Source organism: Pinus tabuliformis, chromosome X (assembly GCF_031772625.1).
Source record: "Pinus tabuliformis cultivar Carrire ecotype Pingquan chromosome X, CPIR1, whole genome shotgun sequence".
Lineage (NCBI taxonomy): Eukaryota > Viridiplantae > Streptophyta > Pinopsida > Pinales > Pinaceae > Pinus > Pinus tabuliformis.
In genome coordinates this window covers 484,079,334-484,097,157 of record NC_142308.1, presented here as the reverse complement: position 1 = coordinate 484,097,157, position 17,824 = coordinate 484,079,334, and positions in this window count along the sequence as shown.

Here is a 17,824-nt window from a genome sequence, read left to right as displayed (position 1 = left end):
TCCCTGTGAATCCTGTTTTGTCCACTATTTGCTATCGCTTTCTCTATATTTTATGGACAAAAGAGCCAAGGCAATATACAACATATTAAATGTGCATTCAATAGTACGATCAAAGCTTGTGACCCACCGTAAGACCGAAAGTTAAAACTGAATCTATGGTGGGCACTGGGTACTGCTACTATCTAGGCCAAACGATACCTCTCCTCTATGTAATTTCCGGTCATCACTATTTATTTCTGCCATCTGAGGGACAAGAATGTGAGGGATCTCTTGTTGTGTACTTAGATACGAATTAGGGGATCCCTTGTTGTGTAGTTGAATGTGAATTAGGATAGCCTAGGTTAGAGATACTTTGGGGCTGCGAAATTCCTAGCCGTCCTCAAAGAGCTATTCGATAAAACCCCCGAGGCAAAGAAGAGGATGTCTATGGATGAGATTTACAAGTGAAACAACACAAGTTATTATGGCTACAAGGATGACGAGGACAAGATCTTGGAGAAAGTCGAGCAACTCATAGAGGAGGAGATGCAGGCCAGGGCGCTGAGAGAGTGGCAAAGGGTTGAGTCCATTGAGAGGGAGGTGAGGTTAACGATGAAGAGTGGGGAGGTCACTGTCGTTAAGCTAGTTCTGTTCAAGGAAGAGGAGGATGTGGCGAAATAAATCGGAGAGCAGGAGAAGGGAAACCAACAACAGAGAGAGCGAGAGTTTGTTGCCCATGTGCCCCTACCGGATGAGGAAGAGATTGAGCGCATGGTTATGGAGAAGAAGAAACAGGATATTCTTAGTAAATAAATGAGTGAGGATCTTCTAGAGGAGCAGTTCCAGGCCAAGGCAATGCTTGATATTCAATAATAAGGTATTCTGTTGAAGCTTATGGATCTTCAGTTTTTTTTTCTAAATGAGCTTCTCCTTTTCCATGAGGGTGGGGTTGTCAATGCTCCCATGAGGGTGGTGAAGAATTTGTGCATTTCATGTTTTAAAAAAAAATGATGATGTTGAGTGTATATCCTTGGTGACTTTGGCAGAATAGTTTTCCTCAGACCTAACACCTAAGTGAAAAGAATCTATTTTATACCCTAAAGCATGTTTTGAACAATTTTCACCATTCATCTCATCTTTGAGAACAATCAACACACAATTTACATAATAATTATTTGATAACCTATTCAAAATTTGAACAATTCCATCCCAAGTGCATTGGTTTAAACTTAGTGTTAGATTAGTTGTGATCATCAGGCATATATCAATATAGTGTTTTAGTAGTTTTGTACTCTTAGTTGCCTTTAGTATAGCCTATCTGCTAATGAATTGTGTCTCTTACTTGAAAGGATAAAGTTCACATGTGATGTTTATTTCTGTATTTAGACATTGTCACTCATGTATTATTATGATCTGAAACAAAAGTTTTCACACTACACAATTTTCATCTTTTGTGAACTTGGTGGTTTTGTGTCATTCTCGAATGGTAAATATGAGGATGAAAGCTAAACAATTGACATGCTTTAATTCAGATTTGAATTTATTTTTTTACAATATAAGAATCAAGTTATAATTTATAAATATATATTTATGAAAAACTAGGATTTCACACCCTGTATGTCTCTTTGGACATTAATATAATAATTGTATCTTATCTTTGCTCAGGTTGTGTTGCATGCATTTGTCCAAAGAAATATCGGCAAGTCTTTTTCATGTGTCATGGCCTTAGTAGCCCCTATGATGGACTTTTGCTCGACCGCCCTATTTTTCCCTGGGTTGTACAGAGCTGCAACTCTCTCTTGATTCCTTCCTTCTTGCAAAAACCCTTGAACTCCTTGGAGGTATACTCTCTCACATTGTCCAATCTCAAGACTTTGATATTCATACTTGTGTGGTTTTCAATCAGAGCTCTCAACTCCTGAAACATGTTAAACACCTCATGCTTGAGCTTTAATAAGTAGACCCAAGTCTCACGAGAAGAATATTCAATAAAGGAAAGACAATACATGCTTCCTGTTGTTGGGTTGTGTTATATTCTTTCCACGTAGTTAACAGGGGGTTTGAAGGGCACCCGTAACCCCACTTTATGGGGTTCGGGGCAGCGCCCCGAATTTTTTTGGTTTTGGACCCTATGTTAGGTTGGGCGGACCCACCTATGGTTTTTTGCATGATTTTCACACATGTTTTTTGGACGCGATGGTTTTTCGGTCCATGGTATTGGACACGATGGTTTTCGGTCCATGGTATTGGATGCTTCGGCATGTATAAATATGTATTGTAACATTGAAAGGAACATAATGAAAAATCAAGCTAGTAGTCCCGGTTTTGGGATCCAGTGGGAAAATCTCTGTGTATATGTGTTTTATGTGTTATGCTCTCGCATTGTTTATTTTTATGTGTTTTAGAATTCGTATGCAGGTAATTTTTGTATGGGGTTAAAACCTACACCTGTTATTATCACTAGTAACTACTGACTTCAGTCCAAAAAAATTATACACTAGAGCTCAAGTTTTGACGGTAACTATCCAAGGGCGGGGTAAAGATGTGTAGTCAAAATATATATCTCTATGTTTCACAACAGCCTGTAGATTACTTTTCCTCTCTTATCATGATGGTTCAACTTTGATTGGAAAATTTTTTGATCAGTGGTTGTCATTGATGTCAACCCAAGCAAAACCAAGGGCTACCCCGATCTTGCAAGGGAATTTTTACTTGACAACACATATTATTTTGCGTCAAATATCTTCTCGATTTATTCTACTCTTCAATATGTTTCCGTTGATATTTGGTACGCCTCCCAGTTCTTCATTGTTTGAGAGCTATTTGCATTTGAAGTTAGTAACCCCACTTAGTGGGCTAAAACCCTACGGGGTTGTGGAATGGCACTCATAATTGGTTGTGGTCATTGAATAGTCAATAATTAATAATATTTTTTTCTCCTAAAGTCCCTCCAACGTTCACTTTTTGAGGACCCTCTCAACTAAAGACATTCATATAAATAATGGCCCTCATATCCTCCTCTTGTAGGGATTTTGTGGCTTCAAACAGTTCATCATGCAATTTTCGCTATAATGTTTTTTTCTGCAAAGCTTCAGAAGCTGAAATTAAAACCCGTTTGAGTCAAAATCTTTATGAACCTCGTGACCAAATTTTAGATCTTGATTCACTATAGTTTCAGAGATATGATCTACGGAAGTTAGGGTTTTTGTAGGATCCCGAATTCCATGTCAAACAGGTGACGTTGGGAGAATTGTCATAACTTTCTCTTGGAGAATTAGATTCAAATTTCGTAAATATTCATAGAAAGAGGGCGAATGGTAGTTTGTTGAGTAGATTTTTCAGGGCCGAAGGTCACAACAGTGACATGTGGCACTTCATACAATTTCGCTCTACTGAACTAGGCTATAATCAGGTCATCGTGGGAGATCGGGCATAAATCTTTCTTGAAGAACCCAATCTTGATCAGACTTATAAGGTTGCAAAGAGGACTTAGAGGGATACCACAAGACAAAATTTCAAACCTTGGAGTTAGGTAATTACACAGATACAACAGATTCAATATCAAGCTCTTAGAAGGAAAGAAAAAGCATGCATTCAATGATCACTGCAGTAAGGACCACACATCAACAGTCAAGGGTAAGTCTCCTACAACAAGGTATGTATGATTAATTGTTTACATTTGAATTTTGAGTATCATCTCTGACATATGTTTTTTCAAGACAATGCAAGAATAGACAGGGTCTTGGTTATATCTCTATGTCTCTATATGTCATAGTTAGTTTTGATAACACATTTCGGATGTCCTATTCTTGATACTACACATTTGATGCTACACCAAGTCTGCTAAATCTATATGATGTTGTAAGTTCATTTACTTGTCTTGTCATAGTTGATAGAATTGTCTCTGCTGTTGTATTTAGAACTTGGTTCATCACAAGTTTAGGGTTTGCCATCAGTTTCTATTGTATATATCTTTAGGTCAATTTTGGATATAGTCTTGCATAGAGTCTAGGTCTATATCAAGAGTGGGAGTCTTTGTCTACTGTTGCAACAAGTCAACAACAAAAGTGATAAGAACATTTCAGGTACGCATTGTAATTTTAATTTGTATTTATTCATTATTATGCACTTACATGTGTTTTGCAGGCAAAGGTAAGTTGAAGGGTATTTTTTTTCCTTTTGAGATTGGGTTTCGCTGGGAAAATTTGCATCCAGGTAGAAGAAGATTCAAGGATAGCATCACGCAAGAATTCAAGAGCTGAAGTATCAAATCAAAGGAAACATTGTAGCGAGACATCCTTTAAAGACATGACATCCATCCGTATATTGTGAAGAAGTATCAAGGCCAAGAGTCATCATTGTAAAGTTGTAAAAGAGTCATTTGTAAAAGTGTCATCATTGGAAGAGTCATTATTGTAAAAGAATCAATCTGCCTAGAGTTGAAAAGGCATTGTTGGGAGCTATAGGAATCTCTATTGGGATGATGCCATGGTTTGGTTGCAGGTCCTAATGTGATTGGGTGTTTAGTCAAAATCATTGTAAATCATATTGTATCATGGATCATTGTCCCTAGTATAGGAATCCACATTCTTGTCTCATTTCAGTCATTATTGGGTGGCAGGGAGGTGATAGGCTAGTGCATGAAGTCGCCTACAGGTTGGATTTTGTGAAAACTTCAGGGTGGTAGGTTGGTCTAGGGTGTTGGGGCATCCATCCAGTTGATTACTGAAGAAACTAGGGCATTGGGGCATCCTTCCAGTGGGAGCTAGAGAAGAATGCTTTTCTAGCATTCTAGGAAGTTGTTGTTTTCATTTTAGTTGGGGCTGAAGATTAAATAATTTATTAGAAAAGCGTTTGGTGGTTTTCCTCCTAAAATTTTTGAGCCTACTGTGTTCTTTTGTTTACAATTATTATTGCATATTAATAATAATTGAAGATTAACTAATGCTCTGAAAAGATTTAAAAGTGCTAATTGCTAAGAAATACTGATTCACCCCCCCCTCAGTATTTTCCAACAAAATTGAATCCAGAAGGCACATCTATTAGTGAAGTATCAAGTGTTCTTGAGGGTGATCAAGATTTCTGTTAAGGTCTGTTGGGCTACATCATTAGAAGGAGTTGCTTGATGGCAATGATTTTTTTTGTCTTCCTATTTATTTTAAAGTCAAACTCTCCACTTACTGTGTCTCTTGGTCCTACGGATCTATTTGCACAACTTATGTGATTGTCTAGAAATTCATCTTCTCCATGGATTGGGCATTGCAAATTACAGGTCTCTCTCTAAGGACAACAATATTTCTATTCTTTTACATGATGATGGTAGTTTAAAGATATTCTCATTTAGAATGGGACAGTGTAACTTGAGGAGGATTGGATTTACTAATACATGATTTCAGTATTAATTCAAAGCAGGTGAAAAAGCTAGGTCTTGGTATTCTCAACAATACATCAAATGTTGGGATCAACCCAAAATTTACACTGGATTTCTTTGAAAAGACAACCTGCATTACTACAAATATTAAGCTTGTAGGTGATGTTATTCGAGACAATGGTTTACATGTTAAGATGAATTTAGCGTAAGAAGAAGGATTCTTAGAGAGCCCCAACCCTACTTGATTTAAGGTTTATGCACTTTTTCTTCAATATATATATATATATATATATATATATATCTATATTTTAATAATTACATCATAGTTTTCCTTCTTCTAGTGTAGCTCATGCTTTTCCATTGAAGAGCAAGTTCTTTAATATTATTGTGGGATGAATGAAAGTAGTTGTGAAATTAAACACATGAGCAGATATTGATAAAGAGTTATGGATACTTGTGTTGATATATCTATGATTGCATATTTTTAATAACTGTGTTTAATTCCAATCCAGACATTGTAATGGTAGGTTTCCATGTTAATGTGGGAAATACATCACGAAGTCAAAACCAAATGGATGCTTTACGGTTTGTCTTTGCATTTGGACTTGTAGAAAAATTTCCACTTATGCCTTTGTTGAAGGCATATCTCGAGCATCAAAGGAAAGCATCAGAAGAAATAGCAAAAAAAGGAAGAGATCATGTTGGGTCACTGGTATGTTTATTCTTATTGGTGTGGTTCATGCTCCCTTGTTAGTATAAACTATCAAAATATTAACTTGTCATTAGACATATTCTCTGAACACTTCCATGTCTTATTACAGAATTCAACATCCTCAAAAGAAATTCATTCATTGAACAATGTAATAAAGTGCATTGAAGTGCACAAACTTGAATCATGGATGCCTACCAAAGATCTTGAAAAACGTGTGGTTCAATTATAGAAAGACATGGAAGAGAGGAAAAGATCTGCAAAAGCCATTAGGACTAAGACTAAATGGGCTCGTCTTAATAGTGATAATGGTGGTGGTTGTGCTGGTGGTGGTTTTGTTGTTGTTGGTTCACTATTCTTTAAACCTTCTCCTCCCAATGCCTTTTCCCTTCCCAATTCTTCTTCGCTTCTCCCTAAAACTACCCCTCCTAGTACCTTTGCCCTTTCCAATTCTTCTTTGTTGCTCCCTACTAAACCTACCCATCCCAGTGCTTTTTCCCCTTCAAATTTTTCTGACTTACAACGTCTTGTATAAAATTGAGTGGATTTGGTAAATGAACGAGGCATATGCAGTGTTTTTAAAAATATTGTTTTATTTTACTGCATGGCATCTCGTATAATCCTCCTGTGATGTTTTGAAGTGTATTTTAGTACCCCTTCTCTCTTGTTTGTGCATATGCTCGTGTCTATCTTGTGTTACTTTGTGCATGTAAGAGACATGAAAATAAATTGGTATTACAAGTTGAAGTGCCATGTTTTCTAAGCACTTGATTCTTTACAACAATGACTGTAATGTAACAGGTTAATTGGAGTACAAATCACCACAAAAATTATTATGAGAGGGATATACCAGACATGCCTAGAGTTCAGGGTAAGAAGGAAACAAGGAAGTTAAGAAAACAAGGAATTGACTTGAATTCAAAATATGCACTTTACGAGTGAGGGTCATGCATCATGGTGGTCTCCTATGGTTGTTTGATGGAGGAATTCTTACTCTAATGTTTTGCCAAGTTTCCAGGACATGGGGATATAGGAATGCAGGGATCCATCATAGGGATGTGTAGAGAAACCCCAAAATTTTTAGGGAACATCACAGAGGACTTCAGGGTTCTCAGCATAGGGGAGTACTTGAAATACTAAAAATAGCATGCAACCTTAGGATGGGTTTGTTGGAGGTTCTAGAAGCCAAGTTGTTGTGACTTCTGGAAATTCCTAATATCCTAAGGCTGAAAACCCAACCTTGCATATCAACACCACCTTGATCATGAGACTTAGCACCACATACATCAAAGTTCCAAGGCACTTCTACTCAAGTTGTGACCTATGGCAGAATTTTTGAGTCTTTCTTCTAGTTGGAGGTCAGTTGGACCCTGTACATTCAGTTGAATGAAATAGAATTAAGGCACACTGTGTAGTATTTTTTTCCCATCTCTTGGACTAACGTGTGATCTATCTAAATCATCTAGTGAAATTCAACCTCCAGAAGTTATGAAATCGAGCCTGCCACATCTTCTTTTGCCGAATTTGTGAAATCGAGCTGAATCCTTTTTGTTGAAGCTCAAACCTTTTTACATATATATATTTTTATGCCACAACATCCCTAGTAGTCTTTCCTTTTAGGGATAGTTGTAAAGCTTATTTGATGTAATGCTTACTATGTACTTTTGCAGAGACGGAAACTGGATCACATCCACCTTAGTTGCACTGAGAAAGAGCTGAGGTCCATGCTAATATCCTGGACATGGGTGGGAATTGTAGTGTTTGTATGTCCAGGTGATGGATTGTTAAATATAGAAAATGCATTGACTGCATGAATATGGCATTCGCACACACCTATCTAGATTCAAGTGTGATATTTACCTAAGGGTTCCTAAGGTTGAGGATCTGTCAAATGCACACAATTGTCTGAGTTCTGAAATATAGAAATAGGAGATATCCAACTTCTAGATTCACAAATTGGGAAGTGCATCTCAGGCACAAGTCTATATATATTTGTGCTCGATGCAGGGGTAGTAGAGCATGGCACACCTCTAACTTATTGACCCATTTATGGGTGTTGTTGGGTATGTTAATCATGAGGAGCTAGGGATGGATTTATGAGCCAAATTGCAAGAAGAGAAGCAAGATACCTATGCACTGTGTAGTGGGTATCTAACAGCAGCATTGGTATTTGGGGGTTTAGATGTATTTATTTCAAGAAATTTAGGATATAATGATTGTAATCTCTATGTATAAGGGGACAAGCCTGCCTCTATGTAACAAAGATAGAGAGATAATGTGCTCAGAGGAGCCTTAGTATGCATGTGGCATTAATCATTGGTTGGAAACCATGGTTTGGACTTGTGTGCTGCATTAAAGATTAGAGGAGGAGATAATAAATAAAGAGATTGTTTTTATGATGCCACAGGTTGTGTATTCATGTTCATTTATCTGCTAGAATTAGGTGTTAAATGTCTCTTGATTCCTCCAATTATAATGTTGTGTGGTAGAATGTATCTATTAGTTGTATTGATACATAGGGTGCAAATTAACATGGTCCTAGCTCAAACATTTCTTCAAGAAATTGGTTGGTCTCTATATCTCCTAGGAAGATACACAACATGCAGATCCATAATTATATTCAATTTGCAAGGAAATATTGGAAATGGATTCAAATATTCTAGACTCGGATCTACTAGGACTCATGTTTGTGACAGAAGTTGAAGAATTGTGTTCCCAAAAGGTTATGGAACTTTATCAAGCAGACAAAGACTAACTAAATATCAAAATTTGATCCACATTGTAAACAAGATTCCTTTCTTTCATGCATAGACATTGGGAAAATGAAAATATCAATTAGCTTAAAACCCTAAAATAATAAATATTTTACTTAAAAGCCTTAAAAATAGCATCATTCAGAAAAAAAATCTCATGATTATCACTTACCTCACTTAATTTTTTTTGAAAAAACATAATATCATAATTATCCTTATGACTAGCTAGAAAATTTTCAAATAATCAAACCAAAACATTAGTGTGCCTGGCTACCCAATAAAAACTCCCACCCTTGTCTGCACCAACATTATCATTTAGATTTATTTATTTTGTATTTTTTCTTTCCTGTTTCCGTGGTTCAATATATATTAAAAGTTATAGAGATCTAGTCATTTTTATAGACCATTGAGTTGGGATGAATAAAATTAGTAGATACCACCCTCAAAACATTCAAAAGCCTCAACAGGTCGACAATGGTTCCACTAAAACTGCCATAAATTTAGTATGATATAATCCTTAGGTAACCAACCTTAAGCATATCATTGGTTAATTTATGTTGTTTGAAGTTTATTGAGTTTGAGTTTTATCATGAAACTACTAGAAGCGTACTAGCATGGGTGAGTTGATTATCTTGATAACAATGTTATGGTTTGATCTAGTCCTTGAAAGGAACTTATAGTTGATGGTTAAGATTTCACATTCCTTTCATTTTTTTATCTTCACATATAACAAATATCTTTATGCTATAGCCTCTAGCTAGATATATACAGTAACTTCCACTCAGAAGTTGGATGCCATCATTTTGGAGCTTGAGCTTACTCAACTTACATTTGTTTGAGTTGAAAATGTCATTAGATCTCATTATATCATATATTGCAGAGCATGAATCCAATTTACCTTTGTTTCATTTAAAAATGTGATTAGATCTTGCTATATCATCTTTTGTAGAGAATGAATCTAATTTCTCAGAGTCCATTTGCTTGAAGTATAACAAAGCTACTTTAATTCATTAAACTTACTTTTCATATTATGTTTGTTAATTGTGCTTCTGCAGGTCACATCCGCATTGGAAAAGGGGCATATTTAATGAAGCGTGGAAGGAGAGGGAAGCTTCAGTTCTGTCCTTTCAAACTTTCTAATGTATGTAATAAAAGTAAAAAAAAATCTCCATAGAATGTTGTGCTTTAACTTTTTCTTTTGATAATGGATTATTTATGTGATCTCCCCTCACACACAACCAGAGTCCAGACATACATGGTTTTTTTGGATATGTGGACAATGGATAGATTTAGGCTAGCCATTTATCTAGAAATTTTCACTGTAGGAGATCAAGCATTTACAGTTGAATATTTCCTTGCCACTAAATTAGAGTTGCAGAGTTGGACTCCTATTTTTCAGGCATATACCTCACCTTTAAATCAATTTATTGTTGACTCTGTATAAACCTTCCATGGGAGGGAAAAGAGTGATCACTACCATTGCTTAATCTTTCTGCAGACCAAGTAAATATTCCAAATGTGTATAAATTAGTGGCTCCTTGGAGAATCCCAAGAGTGGCGCTATTGTAGAAACAAGAAATTCGTTTATTTTGAGTTCTTCATTAGTGCATTGATAGTATATTGTTTATTCCATACAATACCTCAACAGTGTATGATCAAATTATAGTTAAGCCAGTCATAATATTTTGACTTACCCTCTTTTAGAGGGAAACTAGAGTGTGTGTCAAGCTTGCACGCCACAATTGTATCATGCAGAGTTTACCCGGGACAAGCTTTGTGGATCTAAGCAACAAGATACCTGTTGGAATTCAAGAGGCAACAATACTACAAAGTGGGAAAGAGGTTTCACAGTTAACCTGGCTTACACATTATGGTTGGAGTCGGTTTGTTGACAAGATGTTGGATACCCCAACTTCCTCTTTATGAATGAGTGCAAAATTGAATCCTTTGACATATTCCTCACTCAATTGTCATTAAGTGATGGGTTTTATTAGAAGTGCTTCACACATATAAACTTTACCACAGTTGTTCTTGAGTCTTTGGAGGTGGTTAGCTTTTCAGAGCACACATGTACAAGAAGACGAGAAATAATATGCCCAACTAATTTGAAGTTATCTCCCTGTGAATAGGGTGTTCCCATTCATAAACCTGACGACTCACTCTACTTATTTCTAGCAAACAACATTGGGACTCACCACGAATCGTTAGACAATTCCAACCCCATAACTATAAATTTCTTATTTAAATCTATACCCACTAGATTATAATCTGCACAAGGAGAACTCCATTCTTGTTTCGAAAGAACCTGCAATCGACTTGTACCATGCTATTTAATATTTTCTGTATTTATTCGCATCCTTGGTCTGTGACATAAAGATGCAACAAGATACCTTGCATTTTCTATACTAACACTCCTAAAAAATAATAAAGTATGCCCAAATATATTATTTCAAATGATCTATGTAGCTCACCTTTTGGTTTTTCAATTATCGAAGTTGTTACCTATATTGATGAGATCTTCTACAACCGATACCACAGTGACAATATATGTTAGAGTTTTATATGTTTTTCTCTAAAGGTGTTTCTCCTTCAGTAGAGAAACAATACACTCCAGTTTCCATTTAGGGGAGAAGTGTACTGAGTAGCAACCTTGGCCTATGTGTAGATGGGTTGAATGCACATTAGACTCTATTTGTTGTTTTGAAGGTGTTTCTCCTTCAACGATACTTAATCTCAGTAGATCCTTTCGGTCTGCACCTTTAGTAGATGCATGCAACCTTGGGATACATGTTGTAGATTATAGTTTTCCTATGAGGTTGTAGTAGTGATGAAAGAAGTGCATCGATTTTAGGCATCTTGTGGTTGTTGTACGCAAGCATGCTTATTTAGTGTTTCACAAACTTAGATATAGCCATATTTCGTATGCTTTTATAGTTTGACTTAGATGCTCACTTTTCTTAATTTAGGTGTTTTTCTTAATTCTGTTTTATGCACAGATTTATCTTTAAGAAAAGTGCACAGTAGAGAAGGGTTCTATATTTTGTGCAGGGAACACACTTATAGGTAGGAGGTACTCTATTCTAGGAAGCTTTTCCCATGCAGGTTAGGTGTTTTATCTGAGAATACCAAGAGTGGCACTATTGTAGCAATAAGAAATTCATTTATTTTGAGTTCTTCATTAGTGCATTGATAATATATTGTTTATTCCATGCAATACCTCAATAGTGTATGATCAAATTACAGTTAAGATTGTCATAATATTTTGACTTACCCTCTTTTAGAGGGAAACTAGAGCGTGTGTCAAGCTTGCACGTCACAATCGTATCATGCAGATTTTACCTCACACGAGTTCTGTGGATCTAAGCAACCAAATACCTGTTGGAATTCAAGAGGCAACAATACTACAAAGTGGGAAAGAGGTTTCGCAATTAGCCTGCCTTTCACATTATGATTGGAGTCGGTTTGTTGGCAAGATGCTGGATACCCCAACTTCCTTTTTATGACTGAGTGGATTGGATCCTTTGACATATTCCTCACTCAATTGTCATTAAATGATGGGTTTTCTCAGATGTGCTTCACATCTATAAACTTTACCAGAGCTGTTATTGAGTCTTTGGATGTGGTTATATTTTCAAAGCACACACGTACAAGAAGACGAGAAATAATATGCCCAACTAATTTCAAGTTATCTTCCTACGAATAGGGTGTTCCCTTCCATAAACATGATGACTCGCTCTGCTTCTTTCTAGTGAACAAATTTGGGACTTTTCATGAATTCTAAGACAATTCCAACCCCATAACTATCAGTTTCTTATTTAAAGTTATACCCACTAGATTAGAACCCGCACAAGGAGAATTCCATTCTCATTTCAAAAGAACCTGCAATCGACTTATACCATGTTATTTAATGTTTTATGTATTTCTTCGCATCCTTGGCCTGTGACATAAAGACGCAAAAGGCTACCTTGCATTTTCTATACTAACACTCCTAAACTATAATAAAGTATGCACAAATCTTTCATTTCAAATGATCTATGCAGCTCACCTTTTGGTTTTTCAATTATTGACGTTATTACCTATATTGATGAGATCATGCACAACCGAGGCCACAGGGAAAATATTGTTGGCATTATGGCGCAGGTTTGGAGCTATGGCATAGGTGTTGTCCTTGATGGCAACTCTCTTTGGTAACAGATCTCAGTGCAGGCTTTCAGAATGAAGGAAAAGACATATACGCAGGTTCATCTAGACGAAGACGTGTATACACGCAGGTTAGACGTTTCAAAGGCGCGTATGCGTATACACGCACTTTCATGCAAGGAAAAGCGCGTATATGTTGGAGAACTTACTTTTGGTCCGTGGTAGTTAGCCCTTGGTATTTGAACCTATGGTTTTGGACCATGGTACCTCGTTAGAAGTGTTGATCCCAAGTATTGGGTCCATGGTATTGGTTTATTATGGTTTTGGACCATGGTATTGTGGAAGGCCTAAACCTATAAAAGAGGAAGGAGATCATGTAGCAAAAGAACTTTTGAATTATTATTGAATATCAGATAAAGTGCTAGATCTGGAATACTGGTAATTGGGTTATGATGCAGATCTGGATCTGAATGAAGGAGGAACCTGAGCGCAAAAGAGAAGGATAAGTTCTATTGATGGATCATAATCTTTAAGCTTGAATGATAGTATCTTTGTATAATTTTGATCTGTTATATGTGGCGCTTACTTGATCTATAGATCTGATAATCTGGGTTAATTAGTGTTTGAATATCTGAAAGAGTGAATTATCCTTTATAGATCTGTACACGGGTTCAGTAAAGCGAAGGCGCGTATACACGCCGGTTCAGTGAATGAAAACAGCGTATACGTAGGTTGTTCCATACGCAGAAGCGTATGCACGCAGGTTTCAGGTTATTGAAGTAGCGTATATATTTTGAGTTGTGATCTAGCTGCTACTGTTTATTGCTGCAGTGTTCTGGGTTCAGATTTGGTGTATGGTTACTGTCACTATGATCTGGGTACAGTTGTCAGAGAAGTGTTTATTTTGATTCAGTTTTGATTGGTGAAAAGGTGATTGGTTGATGCAGAAATTCTTGATGTTTGATTAAGGTTATTTGTGGATCCAGTCTGAAAATTTATGAAACGTGGTCCCTGAAAGAAAGAGAAGGTTGTAGCCTTCTGTAGGCTAGCACCTACGTACTAGTATCTTGGCTAGTGCAAGAGCTAAGGGGGTTGTAGCTCCCTTCCAGGAGAAGCTGGAGAATGAGAGAGGGTTGTAGCTCTCTGCAGGTTGCAGCCTGCGTACTGGTAAAGGACTGCACCAGTACATTGTAAATGAAGTTTCCAATTTAAAGGAAGATAGAAACGAATTGCAGCAGGTGGTTTTCACCCACATTGGATTTCCACCTTATATCTTGTGTTCTTGTGTGCGATTGTCTTTCTGCTTTGTTTTACTATTTCTGGTTATTGGTTAATTGATTATGAAAGCATAGAGTAACAATCAACATTAGAAAGATAAAGTAAATTAAAAGTTTGCCTTGTACGCCAGTTTCCTTCTGCAAAGTTGCGTATATACGCAGGTTTAATTAACTGAAGTAGCGTACCCCCCCTCTCAGTATTATTTCCAACAAATATATGTTAGATTTTTATCCCTGTTGCACTTAAGGTGTTTTTTCTTTAGCATCACTACAATAAATTGCAGTTTTCATTCAGTAGACAAGTGTACCCAGTAGCAGCCTTGGCCAGTGTGAAAATGGGTTGAATTCACAGTAGACTTTATCTGTTGTTTTGAAGGTGTTTCTCCTTCAATAGTACTTCATCTCAGCAGATCCTTTCAATCTACATCTTCAGCAGATGCATACAGCCTTGGGGTACATGCTACAGATTCCAGTTTTGTTGTGAGGGTATAGAAATGATGAAAGAAGCACATCGATTTTAGGCATCTTATGGTTGTTGTATGAAAGCATGCTTGTCTAGTGTTTCCCAAACTTATATAGAGCCATATTTAGTATACTTTTATAGTTTGACTTAGATGCTCACTTTTCTTAATTTAGGTGTTTTTCTTAGTACTATTTTATGCATAGATTTATCTTTAAGAAAAGTGCACAGTAGAGAAGGGTTCTATATTTTGAGCAGGGGACACTCTTCTAGGTAGGAGGTACTCTATTCTAGGGAGCTTCTCTCATGCATGTTAGGTTATTTATCCTAGATAGAGTTCCATGTCCCTGTATCCTTGACAAAGTCCCTACCAGACAAGACACTAGTGGACAGAGTTCCAAGTCCATAAATGTTCCAAAAACCCACCTGAGCCTAGCTATCTAGCCTAAAATCATTTACGTTCCAGTCATCTCTTGGCTATGATTTCATAGAGAGAGCCCTCTCTGGTTTGGTAGTTTGGTAGGGCTATCTACCAAATTAAAAGCTTGGTATGTGATTACCTCCATTGATCTCCTCATCAGCCTGGGACATTGTGGAGGATAACAGAGGGCATGACAACTAGAGAGTGCCAGGGTGTTCTAGTGAATGTAAGGTTCCCACATCATCGAAAAATGTAATGCTAGTTGTGACGTCATCACTGCCAAGGTGTGTTAGGGAATGCTAGGGCATGCTAACATGTTCCAGATAGTATGAAGACATGTCAAACAAGCTAAGATGTGCCAAGTGCTAAGGCATGCCAAGATGTATAAGGGTTCCAAGTCCCTGCCTCCTCTTCTTCCATATGCTATCCACTTATGACATTTCCTTTGCAATATTTGTTGCATTTGCTAGTTATAGGTCATTTATAGGTTATAAATGTCTTCATATTTTCACTTCTAATTGAGTATTCAACTGAACATATTGATTCTCTTATACATAACTATTTTTCCCTCCACCCACTTTTCATAACTTCAATAACCATTAGGTAGGGACTTGCCACTTCATTGTTGCTTTGCTTGTTTAGTAAAATATTGCTAAGACTTTAATTTATTAAAAGTTGTAGAATTTACAAATTATGAAGTTTCAAGGTCTAATTTTAAAAAGTATAATTCTTTAAAGGGTGCTAGCTCAATGGAAAAGCATCTTATTTACAAGCAGGAGGTTGGTAGTTCGATTCCATCGTGCCCTGACATCCATATGGAATGGTGACAATCAATTTTTGGTGACAGAGGCTCTTTTGACCATCACCAATGAGCTTTGGTGACATTTTTTGACCCTCACCAAAAATATGAAATGGTGATGGTCAACGAATGCCGCCATATATACGCATCAATAGTGATGACCCTCAAAGGTATGTAACCATAAATTGTTGTTGATATGAAATGGTGACGGTCATTGTATGTCATTATAGTCATTAATCGTGACGGACCTTGAATGTCACCACAACACCTATACTTCTAGCGATGCACTTTTTGGTGACGGTCAACGAATGTCACCATATACATGCACCAATAGTGACGATCATTAAAGATCCATCACAATAAATCATTGTTGTTCATATGAAATGGCGACGACCACTATCTGTCATTATAATCAATATTCCCGACAGACCTTGAATTTCACCATAGCACCTATACTTTTGGCGACGCCACCTTTGGTGACATTCAGTGTTTGATGACCGAGGCTATGGTTCGTCACCATTGCTCATATGTAATGGTGATGGTCACTATCCATCATTATAAATCATTATTGGTGAAGAACTTTGAATGTCACTACAACACCTATACTTTTGGCGACGCCACCTTTGGTGATGTTTAGTTTTTGGTGACGGAGGCTATGGTCCGTCACCATTGCTCATATGAAATGATGATGGTCACTATCCGTCATTATAATCATTGTTGGTGACGGAATTTGTATGTAACTACAACACCTATACTTTTGGCGACACCACCTTTGGTGATGAATGCTCTTTTGACCGTCACCAATTAGCTTATGGTGACATTTTTCGCCCCTCGCCAATGTCATTTTTCTTGTAGTGTCTTCTTATAATGGTTTGCTTGGTGAAACATGCAAAAGTTGTCCATTCCAAGTTATTCAACATTAAGATTGGCATTTTAACTTTGAGAAGACTTGGCTGGTTGGTTATTGTTTCTATTAAATAATGAATTGAAGGATTAATGCTCCTTTTTAGATCAGATACTTCATTTATCAATTTCTTAAGTGATTTAACTACACTCTCTAAGTGAATATCCTCCTTATCAATGAAATTACTTGTATATGTCTGAGGCTTCTTACCACTAACCTTAGAATCATCTTGAGTTTTATGTACTCTAATAGATTTAACATATTTTTCAACTATTAAGGCTTTAGCAAAATTATTGACCAATGTAGTTTTCTGAGCCCTTTTAATAAACATGGAAATATTATAAGTTAGGGTAGTAGTATAAAAATATGTTTTTATTGAATCATGAGGTGGTACATCAACAAGAAAATTATTCAAAATAGTAGTAAAACATTGGTTGAGATATTTACCTTTTCTTTGTTACCCACTTCAAAGTGCTTAACTCTTTTAACAACATCGCTGACATTTTGTCTTCAACCAATTTCTCTAAGAAAACCTTTTTAAAATCTTCCCAATTCGTAATAGATCTTGCTGGAAGACTATGGTACCAGGTTATAACTTTATTCTCAACCATATAAGGAAATAATCTACAAGCCACATCCTTGTATCTAACATCCATCAATCCCAATGATAAACAAAAGTTGTTAATATGGTCTTCCACAGTAGTGGAGTTATTCAGATCAAACTTTTTAGGAAACTTCTTTGGATGGCAAGGCAAGGGATATAGACCACTCAAGAGATTTAGTGTCCCTTAGGCCATCAACGCCATTTGCTGATTTCCAGCCATATCATTATTCATTTTTTATTCGTCAATTTCAGAGTTGGTATCTTCGTTCTTAACTTCAGGTTTTTCACCAGTTACCGTTCCTTCCAAGTTTTCACCAGTTACTAGGCTTTCTAAATTTTCATGATTTGATGGCCCTTCATCTTCTTCTTCATCAAATTGTATTTCTATTGATTATGCTAAATCAACA